The sequence below is a fragment of the Sciurus carolinensis genome, chromosome 8, assembly GCF_902686445.1.
Source record: "Sciurus carolinensis chromosome 8, mSciCar1.2, whole genome shotgun sequence".
Taxonomy (NCBI): domain Eukaryota; kingdom Metazoa; phylum Chordata; class Mammalia; order Rodentia; family Sciuridae; genus Sciurus; species Sciurus carolinensis.
The window spans coordinates 23,312,095-23,328,951 of record NC_062220.1 but is presented as its reverse complement, the minus strand read 5'-3'; positions in this window follow the sequence as shown (position 1 = coordinate 23,328,951).

The following is a 16,857-nucleotide window of genomic DNA, read 5'->3' as shown; positions in this document are numbered from 1 at the left end:
TTCTAATGTTCAAATATATTTTAGATATTTTTAAGGCTATAATTTAAAACATTCACCCTGAAGCAATTTACACGTGAACTTTTCGTGAACTTTTCATGATCACGATGAGTCCACAGGGTGGTCCCATGCCCTCCCAGGGGCCCACATGGGAACTTCTGTGAGTGCGACAGCGACAGGAAAGCAGAGCCCTTACTGGATCTTGTGAAAACACCTGTGGGCAGAGCCTGCTCTCCTCAGCCCTCACGACAAGCAGGCAAACACAAAACCACTCCTGAGTGAGGGCTGCCCTCAGTGCCAGGCAGGTCCAGGGCATCCACAGGACCTTGCTGTCATGGCGCTGTGAGAAGTCTTTGTGACAGGGTCCCACCTGAGAGAGGGCAAATATTTATTTTAAGAATGAGATGTTTCCTGTGTGACTATGATAAGGACTATGAGCAACTCTTTCCTCAGTTTAGTTATAGGGTTACAGCCTTGAAACAAGCATTTCCTACCTGAGATTAAGCAGACAAAGAAGAATCTTGAGATCTGAGGGCAACTTTTTTTGGGGGGGTGCGGGTCCCAGGGATTGAACTCAGGGGCACTTGACCACTGAGCAACATCCCCAGCCCTATTTTGTGTTTTATTTAGAGACAGGGTCTCAATGAGTTGCTTAGTGCCTCGCTTTTGCTGAGGCTGGCTGTGAACTAAGGCTTCTCCAGTCTCATTTTCCCAAGCCACTGGAATTACAGGCATGAGCCACCATACTTAGTTATCTAATTTTTAAATTTTTATTTGTTCTTTTTGGTTACACATGATGGTAGAATGTACTTTGACATAGCATACATATATGGAATATAACTTGCCAGCCTTGTGATTATACATGTGGAGTTTCACTGGTTGTGTATTCATATATGGACAAAGGAAAGTTATGTCTGATTCATTCTACTGTCTTTCCCATTCCTATCCCCCTTATCTCTTCCCCCCCCCACTCTGCCCTGTCCAATCTGATGAACCTCCCTTTCCCCCATCACCCCCCACTGTGAGTCAGCATTCACATATCAAAGAGAACATTCAGACTTTGGTTTTTTGGGACTGGCTTATTTGACTTCTTTGCATGATAAGCCTCCTATTCCATCCATTTATCAGTAAATACCATAATTTCATGCTTCTTCATGGCTGAGTAATATTCTATTGTGTATATGTACATTTTTCTTTATTCATTCATCTGTTGAAGGGCATCTAGATTGGTTCCATAGCTCAGTTATTGTGAATTGAGCTGCTATAAACACTGATGTGGACCTGTCACTATAGTATGAAGTTATTTAAAGTAAACACAAAAAACTCTGCTATCATTTGAAATTATCTGAGAATAGCAGAGGCAGGATTCTAGATGAAGATACTAACAGGGTTCTCTGTGGAGACTATAGGAAACATGGTTTGGTCACTCTGCAAAGACCCCTCCAGATGAGCTTGTCACAGTGGAACAGGATCACTGACAGACTCCCCTCTGGCTGGACCCCAGGGGCACTGGTAGAGCGGCAACCACAAATGAACGACAGTTAGAAGTCCCTCTTCCTGGCTAGCCAGGTGAGGTGACTCACACCTAAAATCCCAGCAACTCAGGAGGCTGAGACAGGAGGATTCAGAGTTGAAGACCAACCTCTGTACTTTAGTGAGACCCTGTCTCCAAATAACAACAACAACCCTAAGTCTCACGCCCCACTAGGAGTGGGGTTGAGAGGTCCCAACAACATGAGAGCAGATTTTCCACACACCTTAGAAGCTGGGAATCCCCACCTGATTTGATTTAATTCAGAAAAATGATTCAAATCAGGTTCAGCCTAAGGTCACAGAGCTAGTAACAGCAGAGCCAGGATATGAATCCAAGTTTATCTAATCCCAGAGCCCTTGCTGTGATGAGCCATGCTGCCTCTGTGAGAGTAAACCTCTTCAAGCATGAGTTCCACGAACAGTGGATCACTGGCAGAGACTTCTCAGGAGGATATCAGTACATAATTTTTCAATTTACTAATTACCTAAGTGAAAATTTCTCTTTCTTGGCAGTACTATTTGAATGGGCCAGATCAATGGGGTTAAATTTACTATGTTTCCCTCCATAAAAGGGAAGTCTGGGAGAAAAGACTCTAATGTGAAGATTTTGCACAAACAAAAAAAGTAATGCAGGTTATAGTACCTGCAGACATATGATCAGATCAGACATGGAGGAGTAAAGAAAGGACTACAGTTGGCCTGCTTGGGTTAAGTCCTGCGGGTGACTCAGGCAGTCATGCAGTTATACTGATCCCCATGTCCACCAGCTGGCACAGCCAAAGCTGACCTGCCAGTATGTCTCTACCTACTTAAGCTCTGAAGGTAAATATGATACAAGTAGGAGTTTTATCAACACTCAGATATAGGGGTCTTGATGAGAAATCACCAAGGACTAATTAATTTGATGTAAACCAAAGAGTTTTCTGTTTTCAAGTTGAATCCATTATTGGAGTCCAGATTTCTACAAAGTATTTACTCCCAAAGTAAATCGTTTTAAATTATGATGTACTTCCTAGTCCTGAGATAAATGGCTTAAATGTGAAAAGGATGCTAAAAGGCTTTCTATTTGTCCTGCTGGAGATCAATGACAAAAATGTAGGTCCAGTACCAACAACGTGCAAAGGGGGTCAAGCAGGCTTCCCTCAGCAGCTTACCCAGGTACAGACTTTGGGAGTGTTACTAATACCAAAGACATGTCCATCACAGCATGTGTGTCAGCAATGAAGAGTGTCAGCTCTGCCCAACATGACAGCATCCAAACCTGCATTTAGAGAGTCCCAAGAGATGTGCACACATGGGACAATTTGAGAGTACTGTGTTTCAGTACCTCACCAGTACCAAGTACTATCTATGTCTAAGTGCAGTCAGTTCTCCATTCTGTGATTTTAATCATCTACCAGTCCCTGCGTATTTCAAAGGAAGAGGAAGGCTATTATGATTTCTGGAAAAATGACCTGATTTTCTATCTATGAAGACTGAATCCAGTTCAGCTGTTTCACAACTAGTATTTGCCTTGATATGTTCTAATACAATTGATGCTTTATAAAATGTTTTCTTTCTGATTCTCCTCAAATCACTACTACTTCTGGAACTTTAAAAAAAAAAAAAAACTCTTATTAAAAGATAAAAAACTCCTTTCACCCTTTACTATCCTTTCCCCTTCCATATCAAGTAATCAATGGTATATTGATGAATTCTTAAAGATATTAATGGAGAGTTATAGAGTAATAAATTTTGTTAAGTACTGAAACATAATTTTTTTTTTTTTTTAGTACCAGAGATTGAACCCAGGGGCACTTAACCACTGAGTCACATTCCCAGCCCTTTTTCATATTTTTAATTTAGAGACAGGGTCTCACTGAGCTACTTAGGGCCTCACTAAATTGCTAAGACTGTCTTTGAACCCATGATCCTCCTGCCTCAGCATCCCAAGCAGCTGGGATTATAGACACATGCCACCACACCTGGCTGAAATATACTTTTATAACAGAAAAATCACACTCCACTCAATTACCTCAAGCTTCTTTCAACTCATCTGTGTTTAATTTAGCTATATGAACCTAAACTTTCTGAGAACAAAGGAAAAACTTTTATTTTCCCTAGTCTCAGGTGCCTAGAAGTGGCTACAAGGGGAAGAATAGATATTTGATATTTAGGTAAAACATATAGATATCTGCACCAAAAAATTTAAAAAAAAATTAAAAATCAGGATACCTTTTCCAACCACAAAAGTTATAAGAGCCTGAATTACAAGAAAACTCTGTACTTTCAGATTTAAAATACATTTAAAGTTATGTTTGGATGTGTATGGATGGTGGGGGAACCAGAAAGAACAAATGAATTATCAAAATAAATAAATACATATGTACATAAACAGTAAAAGGAGCATTAAAGTGCAAATTCATGTATAAAAGCAGCTGTTATTAGTGAAGTCATGAACAATTTTGCACTCAAAAAAGTACTCAATGCCTTACTCCTGTATGCTGGCATGGCATATTATTTTGATGGTCCCTAGTGAACCATGCTCTCTGGTAATCACAACCTTGTGTCATGCCAGACATAAGAAGGACACTGGACCAGACCAACAGGACATAAGCAAGCATGGCGGAAGCAGCAGCTTTTAAGTGCTTGCCTACTGGGGCTTATCCTGTCTACATACTTAAAATTCAGCTGCCATATGATGAAGACCAAGCAAGCTACACAGAATGAGAGGTCAAAAGCTCTCCTTGTCCCATCATGAACATGTGAGTGAGGCCATCCTGGATGGTACATCCCCAGCCACCATCTTACTGCAACTACTCTAGACAATCAGGGACTGGCAGAGGCAGCAGCCGCGACACCCAGTGAACTCAACTCAGGAGCAGATGTTTCGACAGCTTGTTAATCCAACAGATTTGGGGAAGGTATATTACATAGTAGAAGATCATCCAAACGACTAGGAGCTACCTGGTTTAGACTATAAGGCATTAGAAAAAGAAGTCAAGGGTGATTTTTTCCCCTACTTTCTGATTGTGACAAACAAAAGAGCAGCTCATACTTAAAAAAAAAAAAAAATTAAGTTCAACTAAGAGAAAGGGGATTAATAATTACTCTTACTTAAAAAATAAAATTTGACTTTATTAATAAAGAAGTAGGCCTAAAATATCACCAGGGCAAAAGCAAGGACAAGAAAATTATGGAAATCAAAGTCCTTAACATGAGTTGAAGAGATGAAAGGATGGAGGAGGAAGGAACTGCAAAAATAGAGGAATTGGCTTATGGGCAGCTCCAAAAGTTTCAACACTTTCAAGAGTGCTGAAAGATTAATTACAAGGTCTGGATAAGGAGTGATCATCATGTGCCTGAAACCGTTCGCTTCCCACATTACAGCAGCACCTCCTCTATCTCCTATCAGGTGCACAGTGACTTCTAAGGCACAGATCCTTAATTTGGGGGGAAAAGGGTCAGACCCTGTGAGAATCAAGAAAAGTTCAGAGTCCCAGAGACACAGAACTATGTACACAGTTTCGGGCAAGACCACCCACGAACTCCAGCTTAGTTCTCTCTGTTGTCTGGTGAAACAGGTCGTATTATCCAGATTTCAGTGATAAGTAAACAGAAGTTATCAGACACTGAACTGAGAGCACATGAGTGGTAACTCAGAGGACCAGCAACAGTCAGAGGACACACCTGTTTCTGACTCTGATTTACAACCAAAAAAGAGGGGAAATAAATGCTTCCCTAATTAAGCAGTGTAAGATGGGGAAAGGCATTTAAAGGTGGGAGAGTGTAATGAGACAAGGAAATAATAGGAATTGCTATAGTTGTGTGTTATGTAGTAATAATAAGCTGTATTTGGTATTTGCCTGCACTTGTAAAACTAAAATCATAAAAGGCGCCTGGTGACAAACTTGCTGTGTGGCAGAATAACACTCCTGCTGAACCTTTATCTGTGATTGGAGTGGTGGCTCCTAGTCTAGTCTTGTTCTGGTCTTTATCAATGAAGACCAGAGCATGACTGGGCTGAACATCACTACTCAAACCCCTGGACTTTTGGAGCAAACTGTCAGCAGCACCATGACAGAGGACTCCACATCGCTCTGTCTCTTGACTGCCTGGCTATTGTCCACACTGTCGCTGACTGCTGATGGACCGTTGTCACCGAGGCCAGACGACTGACCCTCAACAATGACTGCCATCCAGCCTCTGAGTCATGGGACATCCAAGGAGCTGAGAAAGGCTATGGCTGAGAAGAATCCCCTCAAGTCTTACTGACTGACTTTTTGGTTAAGAGATGTTGCACCGAGTAAGTCCAAGGGGATTGGATTCTAGGTGAATAAGGGAGTGAATCTTCAATATATTTGTGACTTGCTATTATTAGGAATGTTAAGTTAACTGTGTATTGCATGAATAAAATCCACTTGTTGGAACCAAACTTGATTCCTCTCTTACTAACTGCTTGTGACAGAGAGAACTCTACATCCTATACAACTAGGAGGAGGAGAAGTTTACGCCTATTATGTGTCCAGACGCATTCTACTGACATGTAGAACTAATTAGAACAACAAATTTTTTTTTTAAAAGGACCAAGGGCCCAGAGAAAGCAGTCCTTCCTGCCTCAAACAGGAGCAAGGAGAGGCCAGTGGAACTTACTTTCTACAGAATGTGTTGCTGTGGTTTGGATGTTGTTGTTCCCCAAGGGTTCCTGTCTGGTGTAGGAAGCTTGGTCCCAAATGTGATTCAGGGAGGTGGTGGGGAACCTTTAAGAGGTGGAGCCTAATAAGGTCACCAGGGGCACCACCACTGGAATAGATCAAGTAGTTCTTTCAAGGAGTTCTCCCAGGACACTGGTTAGTTCTTGGTAGAAGGCTGTCAAGAAAGGAAGACTGGCCACTCCTGCTCTCTGGCTTCCTGTCAGGTCATGTGACCCCTCCCTTTTACATGCTCCTGACATGATGCCATCTGCTATTAGGTCCCCACTAGAGGCAGAACTGATGGAGTCACTTGATCTGGGACTTTCAGTCTCAAAAACTGTGAATTTATTAAGAAATCAAAAAACTTTACACCAAGAAAACAAATAACCCAATCAATAAATGGGCTAACGAACTGAGCAGACACTTCACAGAAGATGTACAAGCAATCAACAGATATATGAAAAAATGTTCAACATCTCTAGTAATAAGAGAAATGCAAATCAAAACTACCCTAAGATTTCATCTCACCCCAATTAGAATGGCTATTATCAAGAATACAAGCAACAATAGGTGTTGGCGAGGATGTGGGGAAAAAGGCACACTCATACATTGCTGGTGGGGTTGCAAACTGGTGCAGCCACTCTGGAAAGCAGTGTGGAGATGCCTTAGAAAACTTGGAATGGAACCACCATTTGACCCAGCTATCCCACTCCGTGGTCTATACCCAAAGGACTTAAAATCAGCATACTACAGTGATGCAGTCACATCAATGTTTATAACAGCTCAATTCACAATAGCGAGATTATGCCCTTCAATAGATGAATGGATAAAGAAACTGTGGTATGGATAAAGAAACTGTGGTTACAGAACACTACTCAGACGTAAAGAAGAATAAATTACGGCATTTGCAGGTAAATGAATGGAGTTGGAGAGTATCATGCTAAGTGAGATATGTCAATCCCAAAAAACCAAAGGCCGAATGATTTCTCTGATAAGTGGGATGATGATACATAACAGGGAGGGGAGGGGGTAAGTGAAGAATGGAGGAAGGATGAATTGTGTAGAGGGAAATGAGGGGTGGGGAGGGGGCAAGGGGAAGGAAAGATCATGGAACGAGACAAACATCATTACCCTATGTACATGTATGATTATGCAAATAGTGTGACTCTACTTTGTGTACAACCAGAGAAATGCAAGTTGTACTCCACTAGTGTACAAGAAACCAAAAAATAATAAAAAAGTTGTGAGCTAAGAAGATCTCTGTTCTTTATAAAGTATCCAGCCTTGACTATTTTCTTATAGTCACCAGAATGGGCTAATATACATGTCAAAAAGTCCAAATAAATGATTATTTGTTTCTATGTAGAAATTTATCTATTCTACAAATCTTGAGTTGATGGCTTTCATACCCTTTCTTACACCCCTGCCCCCAGGAACGCAACTCCTCTCCAGTTTCTACAGATTTTTCTTGGAGCAGCACAGCTAGCTTATGGTTGAGGAAAGAATGGAGTGAAAACCCCAACTCGGCTTCCTCAGATCACTCTTGGCACTTCTAAGGAAACTCAGGAACAAGAGTAGTTACCAAGGCCCTTATTTCAGGATTCTAATGTCTGTGGATATTTGTGTTTGCTCCTATGAAGTCTCTGATGCTAGCTTCATAGACTAGAGGTGAAGGTTCATAGTTAAATTCAGATGATACAATGCCCAGCAAGCCCAAGACATTCTATACAGTTTTGGATGATTTTGTAGTACTGGATTCTCCTATTCTCCATCAACTTCAAAGCACTTAGAAAACTCCAGTATATAGAAAAGGTTAAGGAGCTTTTGTGCATTAATTTTGATTATTCCACTATTAAGACAAAAAGTTTCTTGCCAACATATCTGCAGGGATGGTTAGTAAGATAACTTACCCATTCTCTGTATTCATGGGAAATATACCATCTCAGCTCTATGAGCTACTGAAGCTGGAGCCCTGGTAAACCTGGCAAACATTGCTGAGAAGCTATTTCCTCATTTTAAACATCCCTGGTGGGAACCATAACACTTGGGTCAAAGAGGGGGGCATGTGAGAACCCATGCAGGCTCTTGGTCAGTGTGAGGAAAATGCTTTAAGTTAAATAACTATAATATAAAGAACTATTCTAAAAAGTAGAAAGTGACAAGTCCAAGAAAAGTTTACATAAATGTAGAAGATGCTCAGAGGAATATGAGATCACTTTTGTGGGGGAGGGGAGAAGAGAGAAATAGAGTAGAAGTAAGAGAACTACAAAGAGGAGGGCACTGAGCTGCAAACTGAATTCCAACACGAGATGCGCAGCCACACCAAGCTGAGGGGCTCACCTGGTATTCACCCTAAAGCAGGACAGTGGACCAGTAAATTAGGATCTGTATCCTTGACAACAAAGAAAATTTCATGTACTTGTTTTTTATGAAAGGATGGTAAAGGGGGAAATGGGGTAGAGTTTGGAGTATTTCTTAGACTATTTAATTGGCTCACACGAACTGCCCCACAAGGAGTTTGGTTTTACAATGCATGCTAATTAGATCATCTTCTGTCATTAATGATCTTTATTATGTCGTAGGTATTCACTGCCTGATCATAAACATAAACCTTTACCTGTACTTTATATTCCAAGGGACTAGTCGGAATCACAGCCTTATCAGTTTTACTTCCAAACTAAATACAAATTCATTTTAATCTGTTTACCTGTACATTGAAAGGTTTTTCTTTAAAAAATGCCTTCATATTTTTAAAAAGGCAAAATAAACAATAGGTGCCCAGCTACCCAAGAGAAAAGACAATGGGAATCATCTACAGCAAAACAACATGAAAAAATATATAAAAGGCAAACTTTGTGTTACAATAAAATATTGGATCCACTTCTAAAGGAAAATGTTTCTCTAGCAAATATGTCAGCAGAGAAACTGAGCCAGCAGTAATATGCCTTAAGCAACGAAAACCTGTTTCCTCCTTTCTTTTTGTCCTTTTCAAAAGACAACTTGTCATAGTGAGACTTTTTTTTATAACAGCATCCATCCTTGTGACAAATGTTTGCCAAGGGTTTGGGGTGGAGGAGGAGGCGACGGTGAAGGAGGAGGGGCGCGGGGAACAGGCCAAACAGGCAGGAGAGGCAGGCCACAGCCAGACGCCATCTGCTGACGAAAAGGGGAAAGGAAGACCTGAGCGCTGCAAGCATCCAAGACTCATTCAGCCCGCTCTTTTCATTGATTTATTTTGTCTGCATTTGATTGTTGCTACAAACAGAATTTAAGAAACACTGATATTCTCTTATATAAATGTCTTGCTTTGGACTATGACCTTAAATTCATGGTATGCAATGTTACAAAAGGGCTCACTCAACAAAAGCAGGTAAGAACCATGTTACAGAGAAAATGCCTTTTCAGATCATGCTGTGGTAACCAAAGCAATTACCAAATTTTAAGGGAACGTCATGTGGCATTAATATAAATGGGTCTCAATCTAGGGGTTCAACTTTTGTTAAGAATTTGTCCTACAAAGATTTTTTCAAGAACAAAAATCCACAAAAATAGTGCCCACTTAGAAAATATCCGGTAAGGAAAAAGAAAAGTGGAGAGAACCTAAGTGATTTTCAGAGAAGATGCACACAAGGCTTGGTGATCTGGTGATGGCTAAAACTTCAATGTATATCTTAAGGCCCTAGAGTCCTCTGAAATGCTCCAATCAAAATTCCACTGGGCATGGTGGCATACACCTGCAATCCTAGCAGCCTGGGAGGCTGAGGTAGGAGGATATGGAATTCAAAGCCAGCCTCAGCAAAAGTAAGGTGCCAGGCAATTCAGTGAGACCCTGCTTCCAAAAAAAAAAAAAAAAGACAAAATAGGGCTGGGGAATGTGACTTAGTGGCCGAGTGCTCCTGAGTTCAATCCCCAGTACCCTGCCCCCTCAAAAAAAACCCCAAAATGATATAAATGAAAAGGTCATTCATTCAGAGAGGTCCATGGTGTGGTACAGAGAAAGAGAAAGCTTGAATGGCAGTCAGAAAGACCTGAATTTTAATGCCTGTCCTATCAAGAGCAACCTGGATTTTCAATCCTGTACCTCATCTTCATCAATGGTCAAAGGAGAGACCTCATGTTCTCTTTAAATCTTTCCAGGAAAGCCTGGTATTTCTATCAGGCTTACTGGTTAATCTCATATACACAGACATACACACTAAATAAAAACAGATTCTAGACAGTATCTTCTCTGAAGACAACCTCCAAATTAGTCCTAGTCAATCATACATTAATAACTGAGATCAAACCACTTTCCTGAATTTAGTGTTTACCAATCCCAAACATTATATAATGTTTGCTATTTATTTCTGTATCTGCAAAAATTAGAATAGTGGTATACTCCTGTACTTCTCTTTTTACACAACTGTTTGTCTTGGGCATATACCTGGAAAGGCAGGATGTAGGGATTACTCATATTCAACAGCTCAGTCCTACCTCACTTGGCCAGAATTGCTTCTCACATTAGAGTCTAGTCTTAAATTCCAGTTCCTGTTGGTGTCCCACTTGTAGCTTATTCCTTTATACTTAACACTTGATTCAGCTTTTATCATATGACTCTGCCTCCCCTTTGATTAGGGATCCTCAGGTACTATTATGCTGCCTCGATCAACGCAGTCTCAAAGGAGTCCTTCAGCTACATGCGGGGGGCTGTGCGGGGGGGGGGGGTGGCACTCCCACAGATAACCCTAGTCTCCCAACTGCAAAGGCCACCACCTGATCCTTCCAAGTCATCAAATATTGAGTCCTTACTCTAGGCAAAGAACATACACCTAACCTGAATATCTTCAGCATTACACTACTATTTGATTTCTCTCTACACTTAGTGAGCACTGTAGACCAAGATGTTCCAGCTAACAGAAAATAATTAACTGAGTTACTATCTGGCTGCTAAGGCAAATCTTTTCTCCTAACTCTATGGGAGATGAGAGGATGCAATGGAGACTAGACTTTGGAAATTGTGCCCCAGAGTTTATCCTTAAAGGAATGATCTCATAAAAACAGGGCAAGGCTAGGGCCTTATGATAGCTCCCTTCCTCCAGACCCCTGGGAAGAAAACCTGAATAAGGTCCAGTGTAAAACTTCCATGCTGACTGCAGCAACTTCAACTGTAGACGTCAACACAAAGTTTTGGTTGTAACAAATAGCATTGTTTCACTGGAAGATTATGAACACTATTTTATAAAAACCTGAGAGAAATACTCTAGAGGAACTCCACACAAATTATGTCAAGTGATATTCTGACAACGAATAAAACAGAAAAAGAACCAATTTAGAGATCCAATTTCATTTTCAAATAAGTTTCAAAAACTTGGTTAAATAAAGTGAAAAATCAATTGATGATTTCTCCACATATTCAGACTTTCAAATGCTAACTGTACACTGTGGATTTGCAGGAGATATAGTAGAACACTGAATTTTCCCAAATTTATTTAACACAGAATCCTTTTTCATATAGCAAATCCTGCAGATCTGGTGTTCCCAGGAATACACTGGGAGATTTCTGTGCTAACCAATTAAGTACTGCACTCTCAGAGGACAGAAATCAAAGGACATGAAGGGTCACTCGGGCACCACCAGAAGGAGTCTTGGCTGTAGATCAAGATACCCACCTCTCCACTGCAGGTTCTGCTGCCAACTGGTTGGTTGCACTCTCCAGACCTGCTGGGCCCCACCTGCCCTCTGGGCACTGGCTACCAGCCTCCGTCCACTGCAGGCCACCCAGGCCCTGCAGCACATCCAGAGCCTCTCAGATCTCTTCTCTGTTGACGATCTCAGAAACACTGGCTGCAGAAGCTGCCCCACACGACTTGCCACGTAACGTAACCTTCCTTCCACTGCCATGGTAATTTCTACATCAGGCAGTGAATATGGGGAATGTTCTAGAGTGACTGCATCTTAAGAAGTATAGTCCAAATTTTCTTGAAAATTTTTTTTTAAGTAGATGTAGTTGGAAGAAAATGAGCCAAGTTCAATTCTCTCTTCAAACTATTGTCTTTTCACAGAAATGTCCCAATTAGCAAATGGCAATAAAGTAAATACTGGAAACTAGAGGAACAACACAGGTTTCTTTGAAATTAAGAACAAAGTTTTTCTGATAAATATTATTGACTGAAATACAGTTAACATGTTTGTCACTTTTAAAAAGCCACAAATGAATTTCTCTGAAAAACCCAAGGTCTTTAAAAAAAAAAAAATCCACAAAATTGGGACTCTGCCAAAATGTGAATGTTACAAAACCATGGGCCACAGGCCCTTCTTTAGATCTCAGAGTAACCACGAAAGCAACAAAGGAGCTCTTGGGGATGTGAAGGCTGAAAGATCAAATGTGGATTCAAATGCTGGCTCTACCTGGAAAGGATCTAGGCAAGTTATTTATTTTTCTTTAACCTCAATCTCCTAATCCATTAAATGAGATTATTAAAAGTTTTAAATAAGGTAAAGCTGAATTTGCCTGGCAGACTAGAACCTACATTTGTTAGCATCAGGTTTGCCTGTGAATGATAGGAAGCCTCAAATATTACCAGCTTAGGCAAGAGTTGTTTTTCTTTCTCAGGTAAAAGCACAGGATGGCTGGTGGGGTACCCCACCTGTTCTGTGCTCTACCACATGTGGCCTAACTTCATGATCTGAGACAGTGGCATCTACAGTCCAGAGACCAGAATGGGAAAGGGACAGAAAAGGGCAAAGAGGTGTACCTTGAGAAAAGGACCCCCCTGGAAACTTTCATCCTGTTAACCAGAATGCAGCCTTGTGGCCATGGAGTGCCAAGTGCCCTGGTGTGGAGTAGGGATGGGCTAAAGTATCACTACCCGTATGGGTACTAGGGACAGCCAGGAGGCTGGCCACAAAACCCAGCATGGGCTAATCACCTGTGTAAAATGGCTTCATCTTTCTGGAGGAGTAACTCAGCCCTGACTGGCTGGATCCCTGAGCTATACAGGTGGTTAAATTTTGTGAAAATCATCCTTGCCTTTAGGAAACCCTAGCTAACAGTTGCACAACGAACAATAGGGCCTTTTCAGTCTAAGCAGTTTAAGATACAATTTCTCCCTAACTGGTTATCCCTTAGTTTTCTTTCCTGGAAAAAAAAAAAAAAAAAAGAAGTACAGATACTGGCTATTTGCCATAATGGAAAAAAAATTAATTTTGTTGCACAACAGGGTCAGTTTTCAAATCTCGATGCTCATTCCTACTCTAGGAGCACTCCCATTTTGAGGCTGTGCTCTCCAGTTAGATGGAACACAGAGACCTCGGTGAATGAAAGTGACTCTGTCCATGCTCCCACGCTGTTGGCCCTTGCTACCTCTTCATCACTACAAGGAGCTGTGAGCCAGGATGGCTGAGGAGAAAGGGCAGTGTGGGCCTAAGGCACAGGGGAACTGCTGTGGGTGGTGTCAGCAAGCTGCAGGCATCACCATCCAACTGAGGTTCAAATTAGTATTCATTTTCTTTCAAGACAAGTTGAGGCAGGGTACCCCAGACTTCATTTTTCTGTTCTAATTATTTCCAAGGGTTTAAGTCATCATTTCTTAAGCTCTGTTCCGCAAGTGCTAAGAATGTAGCACATTAAAAAACAAAATTCAACACTAAGGACATTTTTTTCTAAGATCCATTAAATTATCCAAAGAAAAATAGTTTTATACAGCTTGCTCTGCTCTACAGTAACCTGCCAAGGCGTGCCAAACCCAGGTCCCTATGTACCCAAGGTATCAGGAGGGCTCAAGTGACAATCACAGGAAGCCAGCCCTGTTCTTACTCAACTATGTTAATTCTTTGTCCTAAGTGACCCTATACTGACTGTATCCTGAATTTTTTTAAGGATTTAAATTTTTTTCCCTCATTATTTCATTAATTTTTTTTTACAAAGTAATACGAGCACATATTTATGAGTTACATGAGGAAATGGGAATGCAGTGAAAATTCTTTTATCCATCTCTCTCTTCTACTCTTTCCCTCATCAGAAAAAGTTTTCTTACTATTTCCTGTGACTCCCTCCACATTATAAAGTTCCTAACATACATAGTGGCATAAATACATCCTGTTTTGCATTCTGTTTTGTAATTTTTTGTCAACATACTTTCTAGTCCAAATGAAACAGTGGCATTTACTGTTACAGACTAGTGCTATTTAACAATGTATGGACATCTATGATCTCAAGTGCTATTCTGGTGCTATGGGCACCAATTTTCTTTCTCACAGTTAACTCACTATGCAATACTAATTCTCAACAGTAGAAAGACTTGCACCTCAGAGGAAAGGATCAGAACTTCGAGTGGGAAAGGTATGAGATTGCCTGCTTTTCACCCACTCTCAGAAATCCCTGTGTGTCCTCCTGGGGACACTGACCATGCCTCATTCATGGGACATGCAACTGAATCAAGTGTCTAGAGCAGCAATGTCCACAGAGCCTTCTGCAATCATGGAAATATTCCCCATCAACACAGCCCAACACTGGAGCCACCAGCCACACATGTCCAATATGCCCTTGAAATCTGGCTGCTAGTTCACTTGAGGGGTTCACTTTTTAAATTTTTAATTTAATTTACACAGCTACATGTGCCCTAGTGGAAGGATAGGAAAAGACACCAAGCCCTGTTGTAAAACAGAGGAACAATAAGATCTGTGCGTGTATGACTACGCAGGGTAAGCACAGAGGATTAAGCCCAAGTACATCTTCTGAACCATCTTTTCTTAACATACCAAAAGCTGAATGGAACAGTTCCAAAAATAATTTGTTTAGTTAAATTTGAAACAAGCATTAAGATATGTTGAAATTATCTTTAAAATCTGAAATTAAAATTGTTTAAATTTACCAAAATTCTATGTTTGATTATGCACTCAGTTTTAATTTTTTCCTGGCATGATGGTGCAATGTGGATCACATTAAATTAACAGTTTCTGGTAGGTGAAAAAAAAAACAAACTGCGGAACAGTATGCACAACGTTATGCCAACTGCGTGTGTGCGGATATATACGTTTGTCTATGAATAGAACCCATCGGGACCCGTGCTGTTCAACACAACACTCTGCAAGGATGGGTATGCTCTGTGTCTGGGCTGTCCATGTAGCAGCCACCAGCTACTGGGCACTTGAAATATGGTCAATATGAAAGAGGAACTTAATGTGCAAATGTATGTAATTTTAATTCATTTAAACAGCCCCTAGTGGCTAGTGGCTTTCTTATAAGGTGGTTATTCTAAAAGGATAAACCCCACACTGTTAAACAGCTACTGCCAAGGGACTACGATGAGTGAAAGGAAAATAAACTTTTACTTAAACTTCATACACGACTGTATTGTTTGAATTTACTCCCTGAGTTCAGCACAAATGGCACATGTGGTACATTAAACAGGAAGGGGAGGTGTCTGCTTGAATTACTATAACAAAAGACACCGGGTATATTTATTACAAAACAGACCGGGAGGCTTAAATAATGACATTTATTGCTCATAGTTCAGGAGGCCACAGTATGAGATCAAGAGCCCAACAGACTCCGTGCCTTTGAGGGCTTGCCTTCTGGTTTGCTGAGTCCTACAGCAGAGAGAGAGAGAGCATGCAAGTGAGTACAAGAGAGAAAGCGCTGAGCCCTCTGGTCTCTCCTCTTACAAGGACACCAATCCCATCAGGGGCATTCCACCCACCTGACCACCTAGAAACCTAATTACTTCCAAAATCCTTAGCCTCAAACAACAGATCACTGGGAGTCAGGACTTCAACATATGAAGGAGTGGGGGGTCATGAACATTCAGTTCATAAAAGGAAGAGGAAGGGAAAAAATCAAAGGCTCCTTTTCTTTTGGGTATTTTCCCCATCCCACCCTACTCATGAAGCTCACTAGGTTGTCTAGATGTGTTACTGTTGATCTTGAATGAAATCTGGTTCTTGAGTTATTGGAACCATGCATTTCCAACTGAGCAGAGATGAAATCAAGTCTCTACCTTAGGATATTAAAAATTCCAGTGTGAAAGAATTCAGTAATGGTTTTAAAGTTCTCATATCTTCACATAATCCCTTGATGTTCCCAAGAAATGAGTGAAGATGCCAGACTAGTGACAGACAAAACTGGCAGTGACATTTCTCTACCGCCTTTAATCATGGTAGACATTGCAGAACTGCAAAGGATAGTACCACCTGTAAGTGGTCCCGGAAGCTCCCCAAGTTGCCTCAACAAACCAGCCTTTTCCAGCTATTCTGTTGGGGAACCAAAAACACCTTTCTTGCAGTAGGAAAGGCTATATTTCAAGCCACAAACCCAGTGACTTATCCCTCTCTGGGGGACTGGGGCTTTCCACAGGTCCCAAGGTCCCCATGTGCACAGCACCTGGCATTCACAAACAAAGTCTGTAAAAAGCTGGCATCCCAAATCCAAAACTTCCTGGTCCTAAGCAGCATTTGTACTTTTCCACCATCAAAGTTGTTTTCTTATATTCAAAAAAAAAAAAAAAAAAAAAGAGGGATGGGGGCATTAAGCCTATTTCCAGGGTCTGGGGAATGGGAGACATAGGAAGTGACTTAATGGATATAGGGTTTTCTTCTGGGGATGATTTTAACTAGTTAAGAGGTGATAGCTATATACATCAATGTACAAAAATACCATTGGATTAGTCACTTTAAA